Source organism: Lynx canadensis, chromosome F2, assembly GCF_007474595.2.
Source record: "Lynx canadensis isolate LIC74 chromosome F2, mLynCan4.pri.v2, whole genome shotgun sequence".
In the NCBI taxonomy this organism is placed as follows: domain Eukaryota; kingdom Metazoa; phylum Chordata; class Mammalia; order Carnivora; family Felidae; genus Lynx; species Lynx canadensis.
Window position 1 is genome coordinate 74,198,412 of NC_044320.2, and position 8,714 is coordinate 74,207,125.

The 8,714-nt window shown below is 44.4% G+C and overlaps 1 long non-coding RNA gene across 1 annotated transcript; it reads right to left on the reverse strand.

Annotated features, from left to right (window-relative positions):
- Positions 1-864: 864 nt before the first annotated feature.
- On the reverse strand, positions 865-8,338 carry LOC115506480. The gene is made up of 3 exons (XR_003966400.2): positions 3,991-8,338; positions 3,590-3,679; positions 865-1,049 (listed from the first exon to the last, which is right to left on the reverse strand). It is a non-coding gene; the product is annotated as an uncharacterized LOC115506480 (long non-coding RNA).
- Between the last annotated feature and the right edge of the window lie 376 nt (positions 8,339-8,714).

An 8,714-nucleotide genomic window follows, 5' to 3' on the forward strand; every position in this document is an offset into this window, starting at 1 on the left:
CCTCGGACCCAGACAGCTACAGGGAGGAGGGAGAGGCTCACGTGGCCTTCATTCTCTGACCACTCTCCCGATGAACCGCGAAAAACAAGCTGTGGCCCACGGAAGACTTCATACGGTGATGTCCTGATCTGGCACTCCCGCCCTCTGGACGGCGCGGAAGCCCGAATTCTGGCTTTTTCTCTCCTGGGGCGCTTTTGTGAGTTCTCCGAAGCCTTCTCTCCCCACTCTCCTGCTGGACACCAAGTTCATTTCCCTGGGTATTCCCTGCTGTGGGTGACGTGCTCTCCAGCCCGCCTTGGAAGCTGCGTCTGCCTGAGGCCCCCCCCCCACCTCCTGTCACAGTCACCTTGGTGTGGCCAGTGGGACGGTCCTCACAGCCAGGATCACCTCAAGGGAGCCCTGGCCTGGCTACTTTCTGGGCAGCTACTTTGTCTAGGACAGAAAACCCAAGTCTTTGTCTTGCCAGACTCTCTGAGCCCAGGCCGCTCCATGCAGGAAAATCTCTTAACCTTAAAACCTGGGGCACGTGGATTTTTTTTTTTTTTTCCTCTAAACACTTCCCTCCAAACCCCTCTCATTCTGAGCCAGAGATGGGAGGTGGTCAAGATGAGCACCGCATTCAGCAACTAGCTTTATTTTTTAAATTTTTTTTTTCAATGTTTATTTTATTTTTGGGACAGAGAGAGACAGAGCATGAACGGGGGAGGGGCAGAGAGAGAGGGAGACACAGAATCGGAAACAGGCTCCAGGCTCTGAGCCATCAGCCCAGAGCCTGACGCGGGGCTCGAACTCACGGACCGCGAGATCGTGACCTGGCTGAAGTCGGACGCTTAACCGACTGCGCCACCCAGGCGCCCCTCAGCAACTAGCTTTAAATGGATCCTCACGCATCTTTCTCCTCCTATCATGCTCCTGGTCTACGGTGATGGTGAAAGGGAGGCATTGACCCGGATCCCGACAGTAGTTCTGGAAAGACGAGCTGGCGAGCGCCTCTCTTGAGGACATATATAGTCTTTTTGTTGCTCTCGGTGTTTGAATTTCGGTGAAAACTGCAAGACAGTGAAAAAACTTACATCTAGCATCCTGTTGCATAGGTTTGAGGCAATTGGGCACCTCCCTCCCTTCCCCCCCACGACCCCCCCCCCCCAGGCACAGGGCACCATGGAATCAATCAGCAACCCTATCTGTCCAGGTCTGTGCCAGGCAACGAGGAAGTTATAAAGAAAAACTGGATTATAAGCCTTTGAGAACTAATCATCCCAATAAATAGAACTAATGGCGTTCATTCAAAACACAACACATTGAGTCAATAGCAGTCCTGTGCCAGCTGGCACAGCTCCGTTAGGCTAGCCAGACCAGGCACGTGAAAAACTGGGGTGGGGAACATGCCTCCGAAGCCACAGAGCCTTAGTAAGGGACGGGGCACAAGCAGGGGGAGCAGGGGCTAGCCTTAGCCTGTCCTTCCCTGCAGGATAACCTGGAACGTGCAAATACAGGATGCCCCCCGACCTCAGCCACTCCAGGGGGGCCAAAGGGTCACAGAGTTCCTCATCCTCCGGGAAGGGCCTTCCTCAGCCAGAGACAGCCTAGGAAAGCCAATGTGCACCCAGCGTCTGAGGAAAGCGGATGGAAGAGGAAAGCATAGCCTTCGCAGTGTGTGGGAAACGCAAGTCAAGAATGGGAATTTGAGGGAAACGATCATTTGGTTGCTGGACTGTGTTTCTTCAAGCACAAGAGACGAGATCACGTTAGTAGAGTACTGGGAATATCGTGCAGAAATAGTGGGGAAGACAGGGCAGGGCTAAGCTGAACAGGAAAGGTTAGGAGCGCAAAAGAAATGCAGAGCCTGAGCCGTTGACAGGATGCTGGGGCGGGAAGACGGCCGACTGCACAGGGCTCGCTCGGAGCAGGGCTGAGATCTGGCAAGGCCAAGAAGGGCAGGAGGATGCACAGCAGAGGGGAAAACAGCTTCCAAAACAGACGGAAACACCCGTAGTTCTAAAGCACACACGTCATTAAGGGGAAGCAAAGGATTTGCTTTCCCTCTGCATCTTTATTCCCTCTGCAGTCCCTGCCTCAAGAGCCCCGTCCTGGACCTCGCAAGCTTTGGCCGAAATCTGCCCTACAGTTAGCATGCAAGCAGAGCACCCTTCCAGATTCTTTAGTGTGCATTTGTCTCCTCCTTCTACTTGGCTGGAGCCTTGCTGTGATTGATGGAGACACGTGACTTCACTTGTAAGCGTTGCCCTAGTTTTTCTTATCCAGGTCAGTCTTTGAAGGACCTTAGGTCACAAATCCAGCCAGACAGGGAACTTTATTCACCCTCAGGATTTACATGCGTTGGCTGCGTGCGCCTTGGAAAGAAATATCCGTGCGCCCCCTCCCTGGCCATCTGCATTCTGGTTTGTGTAGCAGAAGGGCTGATTTTTCTCCCTCGTTATTTCATAGTTGTTTCTACCTGCACAAGTCAGTGGGGACAACAAGCTTGGCGATCATGCTAGACAGGAACTGAAGATGTTTCTTATCCTCTTAAGACATTATCAAGACAATTTTGTTGGAACAGGCAGTTACAGTATGACTGTGGCAGAAACGCAGGTGTAAGCTCCACCCCCCTCCCTATTTGGTCTCCAAGCAGTTACATTAATATCACATACAGGATCCGGTTTTTTGACTTGATTTGTTTGTCCTTCCTCCCTTCTAAAACCTCAGTTAAAAAATTTTTTTGTAATGCTTATTTTTGGGAAAGACAGAGTGCAAGCGGGGGAGGGGCAGAGAGGGAGGGAGACACAGAATCTGAAGCGGGCTCCAGGCTCTGAGCTGTCAGCACAGACCCCCAACACCGGGCTCGAACCCAGGAACCCTGAGATCATGACCTGAGCCGAAGTCAGATGCTTAACCGACTGAGGGGCGCCTGGGTGGCGCAGTTGGTTAAGCGTCCGACTTCAGCCAGGTCACGATCTCGCGGTCTGGGAGTTCGAGCCCCGCGTCAGGCTCTGGGCTGATGGCTCAGAGCCTGGAGCCTGTTTCTGATTCTGTGTCTCCCTCTCTCTCTGCCCCTCCCCCGTTCATGCTCTGTCTCTCTCTGTCCCAAAAATAAATAAACGTTGAAAAAAAAAAAAAAAAAGAATAAAGGTGACAGCAGTTCTTTAAAAAAAAAAAAAAAAAAAAGATGCTTAACCGACTGAGCGCCCAGGCGCCCCTAAAAAAATCAGTTGTTTGAGGTATTATGTATATTTGATAAAATTTGCCAAGTTCAAGTATTCAACCTGCTGAATTTTGACAAATGTATAGAGTCAGGGAACCACTCCCACAGTAATAGTATGGAACACTTCTATCACCTTAGATGTTCCCGCAGGGGTTTCTTGCAGCCAACCCCCTCCTCCGAGCCCTGCCCCTGGCATACTTGGTCCCTTTCTTAAACATGAAGAGGGATGTGAGCGGCCTAAAAAGTTCATGGTCACATAAATATCACCTGAGGCCTTTGTTCTTAATCTCCAGTAAATGCAATTTGTGGATCATTTCCTGTCATGCTGAAGAATCAAGAATCGTTAAAATCTATCTTTTGCCACTTATTTGGAGCTGAACTCACCGTCTTTGTTGACTTGCTCCGTGGACAGCATAGAGAAAGTTTGCTCCGTGTTTCCAAAGACAAGGCACTGTAATTGACATCTGTCTGGGGCTGAAAAGAGAGCAGTCTGAGCTTAAAGACAAAGAGATGCACCGTTGAAATTCAGTGCAGGCAACTCTCTATCTCCTACCTCTCCTCCTATCATCTTTTGGTTAGACTTTAGTAAGATTTTGTGTCTGGGACGTTGTCACCCTTATTCCATTACCCTACGGGAATAAGAAGAGATGGGAAGTAATGAACAAAGCTAAGCAAGGAATGTGGGGAAGGGGCAATGGTGGTGCAAATGCAGTGGAGTGGAACAAAATGCATCAGAAGTCATTTTTGGGGCATGCATCAAGTGTTTTGGGTTCTGGGATACCAACCCCGAATAAGCTGTGGGGTCTTGCCCACCAGGAGCTCGCAGTTCAGTAGGGGAGGCAGCCATGTCATCAGGCAGTGATGAGATGATTGGGTCATGCGATGACAGAGGCCGTGCTGTTGGTTACTGGAACGCGTACAAAGAGCCTGGCGTCCATTCTTACATCAGGAAAGCCTCCTGGAGACTGTGATATGCAGGCTTGGAAAGCATGAAGAGCTATAAAACCTGAGAATTTGTTTCTTGGGATTGTTCATGGTACTAAGCGATTCATAAAATAGCAATCGGAGACTTCTTAAAATGAAGTGGTATCACGCAGAAGCATGGAAGAAGTGAGAAACATTAAAAATGCAATCCGAACCAGGTTATATGCAAATCTAGGTGATTCAATGAATTCATAGAGAGAAAGGGAGGGAGCGAGGAAAAGGGAGAGAGAGAGAAACAGAGAGAGAAGAGAGAGAGAACATGCTACGCCACGGAGCACGCACTGTGGCAGAGCCTGAAAATGTGGGCTCTGCATTTGGGGGGCTAAGGGTCTTGTCGCCTTCCCAAGAAGGATTGTGTTGCCCACATATGGGAATTGTGTGGAAATCAGGCAGAATGGGAAATGGAAAACCGGGGTTCTGATCTGGCTTAGCTCTGGGGTAACTCAACTTACCCACCGGATCAAGGGATGGAGCAAAATTATCTATTGTTTTAACCTCTAGAGTTTTCTAATTTGATGTTTAGCTGGCAGGTATTTGTAACTTTGTAGCGAGGTATAAGGATGGTAAGATGTTACTTGAGGCAGTAACACACAGGCGATGATGGCTCTATCTGCCCATGGCTCTCTGCAGAGGAGAGCAACATCAGGCTATTCTTCAAGTGGCTATGGCTTTTGCCACGTGTATGGATGTTCAATGAGAATAACCCTGCTTACCCTGGCTGAAATGACTAGGCCAGAGCCGAAGACACCCAGGAGGATATAGTGAGAAGTACGGCATGCCAAGTAACTACCAGTAGGGGTGACCCAATCAGAGCTTTCCTTGCTGATGTAAACAGGATGCACAGAAAAAACGTGGGTCACTGGAACTGCTGTTGTATTCTACATGACTATGACATGCATCTTGAAGCACCTCATGATCTGCTATTATAGTTTTAGAAGCACTGAGACACAGAATGAATCTAAATTTCTGAGTATGTTGCTGGTGTTTCCCATTACTACAGATCTTCTTACATAAACCCATCTAGAGCAATTGGATTTGCTAACTATGGGAGTCCCAAGGACAAGCAGGAAGCTCTCTCTGTCTAAGGGAGGATCCTGGGTGAAGACAGATGAGTAAGAGATTTCATTCTGCTAAAAGACTAGGTGCTTCTGGAAGGCACTTTGTAGCATCATATAGTATTAGTAAGCAGATGCTGCAGAAAAAAAGACATTCTCTATTTGCTTTGAGACTAAGAAGAAGAAATAAATTGGCAAAATTGGCTTTACGGTTAAATTGATAATGTGGGAATATTGGCTGAGATTTCACCTGACTTGCAGCTAACCAGTTAGCCTGCCAGTTTCATGGATGCTGGCAGAAGACACGAGACACCTGGCTCAGAGACAAAGCAATTGTGGCATTCAGACTCAGCATTTGCGCTTCTCAAGCCTCACTTCCAACGGAGTGGCACTCAGAGGGTCCAGAGGAGCGTAACTTTGAGCTTAGGGACCTTGAGGCTTTTATAATTGGCCACAAGGCTGCCTGCCCTTATCTTTATTTTAATGTGTAGGAAACAAAGTTGTCCTTTTCTCTGGAGGAAGATAATTCTCTGTCTTTCAAGGCTGTTTGCTGTACAAACATCCTTGAAAGGATAGCGTTCTTGAAAATGGAGTCAGTGCCTCTGCTGGAAAGGCAAGCAGAAACAGAGACTTAGAGATAACTGGCTCCAAACAGTCACCCTTTAGTAGAATCATGAAATCAATGTAGAGGGTTTATACACATAAAAGAATGTTTCATGTAGTAGGGTAAGCATTGTTTAGGGAAACTTTTCCTTTGTTATATCTACGTGTAAAAACATTTTTTCCCCTTTTTTCATTGGCAATAACTTTGAGACACATTGGCTATGATATTATTAAATACATTGAGTTCTTACATTCCGGGTGTCATCACTTGGCTTGCATTATACCCAAAACAGTGCAATAGCAACATGTATTATGTTGGGGTTTTTCTAATATAAATCATAAATACAATGCCATAGACTCCATATTATAATCATGATTGATACACACATTCAAATGCTATTTTGGAGACTAGAAAATTTTAGATACTATATCATGAGGGTTTTTTGGACTGATTAAGAAGGTAAATTTTATCTCAGGTTTCGGGTAGATAGTGGGCAAAATGTGTTTTATGAGTTTGGACCACTTACAGAACAAAACACAGTGTGGGGAAATCTACATTACTGACTGAATTGATGCTTTGCCAAGCATTGGATTTAATAAAGAGCACACACATAAGTTAACAAATATGTGACATCTTAACAGCTCCAAAGCAAATATTTATTTCATCTGACTCGTATGCCTATGAAACAAATGTTCTGGACAGAGAAAATGAATGTTGGGTCCTTCATGTATTTGTTAAATTCAAGATTTTTAAAAACACTTTACACAAAGGACAAAATTGCATTAAAACTAGTTCTTAAAAGTCCAGTTTCCACCTGAGTAGATATTTATGATATCTCTGCTTGGATATACAGAGATCTGAGTTCACATATGCAAAAGGTCGGAGGATAGAAAGATCTGCAAAACACCTACCTGCCTTCATGTTGGCTATATGGATTAGAGTAATTACAATATCAAAGACTAGAAATTATACTCAGTTTTCTATACATACCACATTGCTTCTGTTTAAAATAAGTATTTACTGTTATTATTGCTAAAGTCATAGTCATAGAAGGTTTTAGGGCTAACATATTATTTTATGTTAATTGTTAACATATTACTTTATATTAATTGAAAAACTTGCCCATTTAAATTGAGTATTTCAAAATCTTTGGGAAAATCGATTTTAAGAATGGATGTAGATCATGTTTTAGAAATACATGAAATCTTAACATGTGAAAGCCATTATCCCAAGAACTGTATGATCTGCTAAAGAGAGAACTTTAGCAGCAGAACCAAGTACCATTTCATTGGATCTATTAAAAAAATAGAATTATTGTTTTTATAGGCTCACTTAAAGGAGGAATAGAAAAATAATATTTTTCTTGGAATATTGTAAACATGAAGAGGTGCTATGAGTTCATTGTTTTTTCTTGCTTTCTCAGAAAAGTAGTAACACCACTTTTCCATGGGGTTCAACTAGCTGGAATGTTTGGTTAGTTTAACTGTCTGCCTGAGATGCTCTTTCAGGAGAAAAACAATACAAGAAAACTAACTGGCAGAGATTTCACCACACACACACACACACACACACACGCACGCACACACACACACACAATTTCTCCAAGATAAATTTTGGGGTTAGGAGTCATTCAGGCAAATCAAAACATGCCATCATTTAAGATGTTAATAATGTGCTATAAATGGGTGTGATTTATTTCATACATAATGGAGAGCATAAGGAAAGGTGGTATTTGCAGGAAGGCAGTAACATTCAGACTTCTAGGAGAGGTCCTTCGTCTGATGTAATCAAGACAGGAGTGGGTTGTAGACGCGAATCTATAAATATATAATAACTTGTCTCTCTTTTAATGTACGGTGAGTTTTCTTTGAGCACATTCATTAGCTGCACTTTCAACCACATGAGTAATGCATAATCTAAGACGACCAGCTTGCTTTCTTTAAAGCCAAGCAATCTGATTTCAGTACCTGTTTGAGCTTTGATGATTCTTTTTCGTCACAGTCGGGGACAGTTTTTGCCCCAACAACCAAAATTGGTGGTAATTTTTGTTTTTCGTGACTCACCTGTATCCAGTCATTCAGCTTTCAGCCTTATATATATACTCACATTTGATTGTTTTACACGATATTTTACTTGTGTTTGTAATAATAACCATGATGACAAAATGGGGTTGAAATGAAACTAACACTAAAGAGTATAGAAAGTTCTAGTAGTGGGAGTGAAAGTGGGCAGTCCCCCAAAAGGTGGCATTTATTAGGTGTAAACATGCTGATGGTGGAAAGCAGGGTCTGCCAAGCCAGTTAAGTGGAAAGTGGTTAAAGAAGTTTCTCCTGTGTGTCAATTCTTGTTGCTACTAGTATTTTTACAGAATAAGGCACTCCTCATCTTCAACACCTAGAAAAAAAGGTTATTTTTGAAAGTCCAGTTTGCCTCAGTTCACAAACCTATTATTTTTTTAATTGATTGATTAATTTTATTTTAGAGAGTCAGAGCATGCAGGCGGGGAGAGGGGCAGAGGGAGATAGAGAATTCCAAGTAGGCTCCACCCTCGGCAAAGAGCCCAATGGGGGGGGGGGGAGGGACAGCGCTCCATCCCACCACCAACCCACCCTGGGATGGGACCATGACCTGAGCAGAAATCAAGAGTTGGATGCTCAGCCAATGAGTCACCCAGGCACCCCCACAAACCTATTATTTTCCATTTACTTTTATGTAATTTTCATTGGTATGTATTTATTCTTTAGAGCCTCTAACATGTTACTGAAAAAGCAAGTTTCTTGCAATCAAATTCCTATGAAGGTTCTAAGACAACATCACTGTCCCACATGTAATTAAGTTTCATCTTCATCACAAAGTTTCCCTTAAT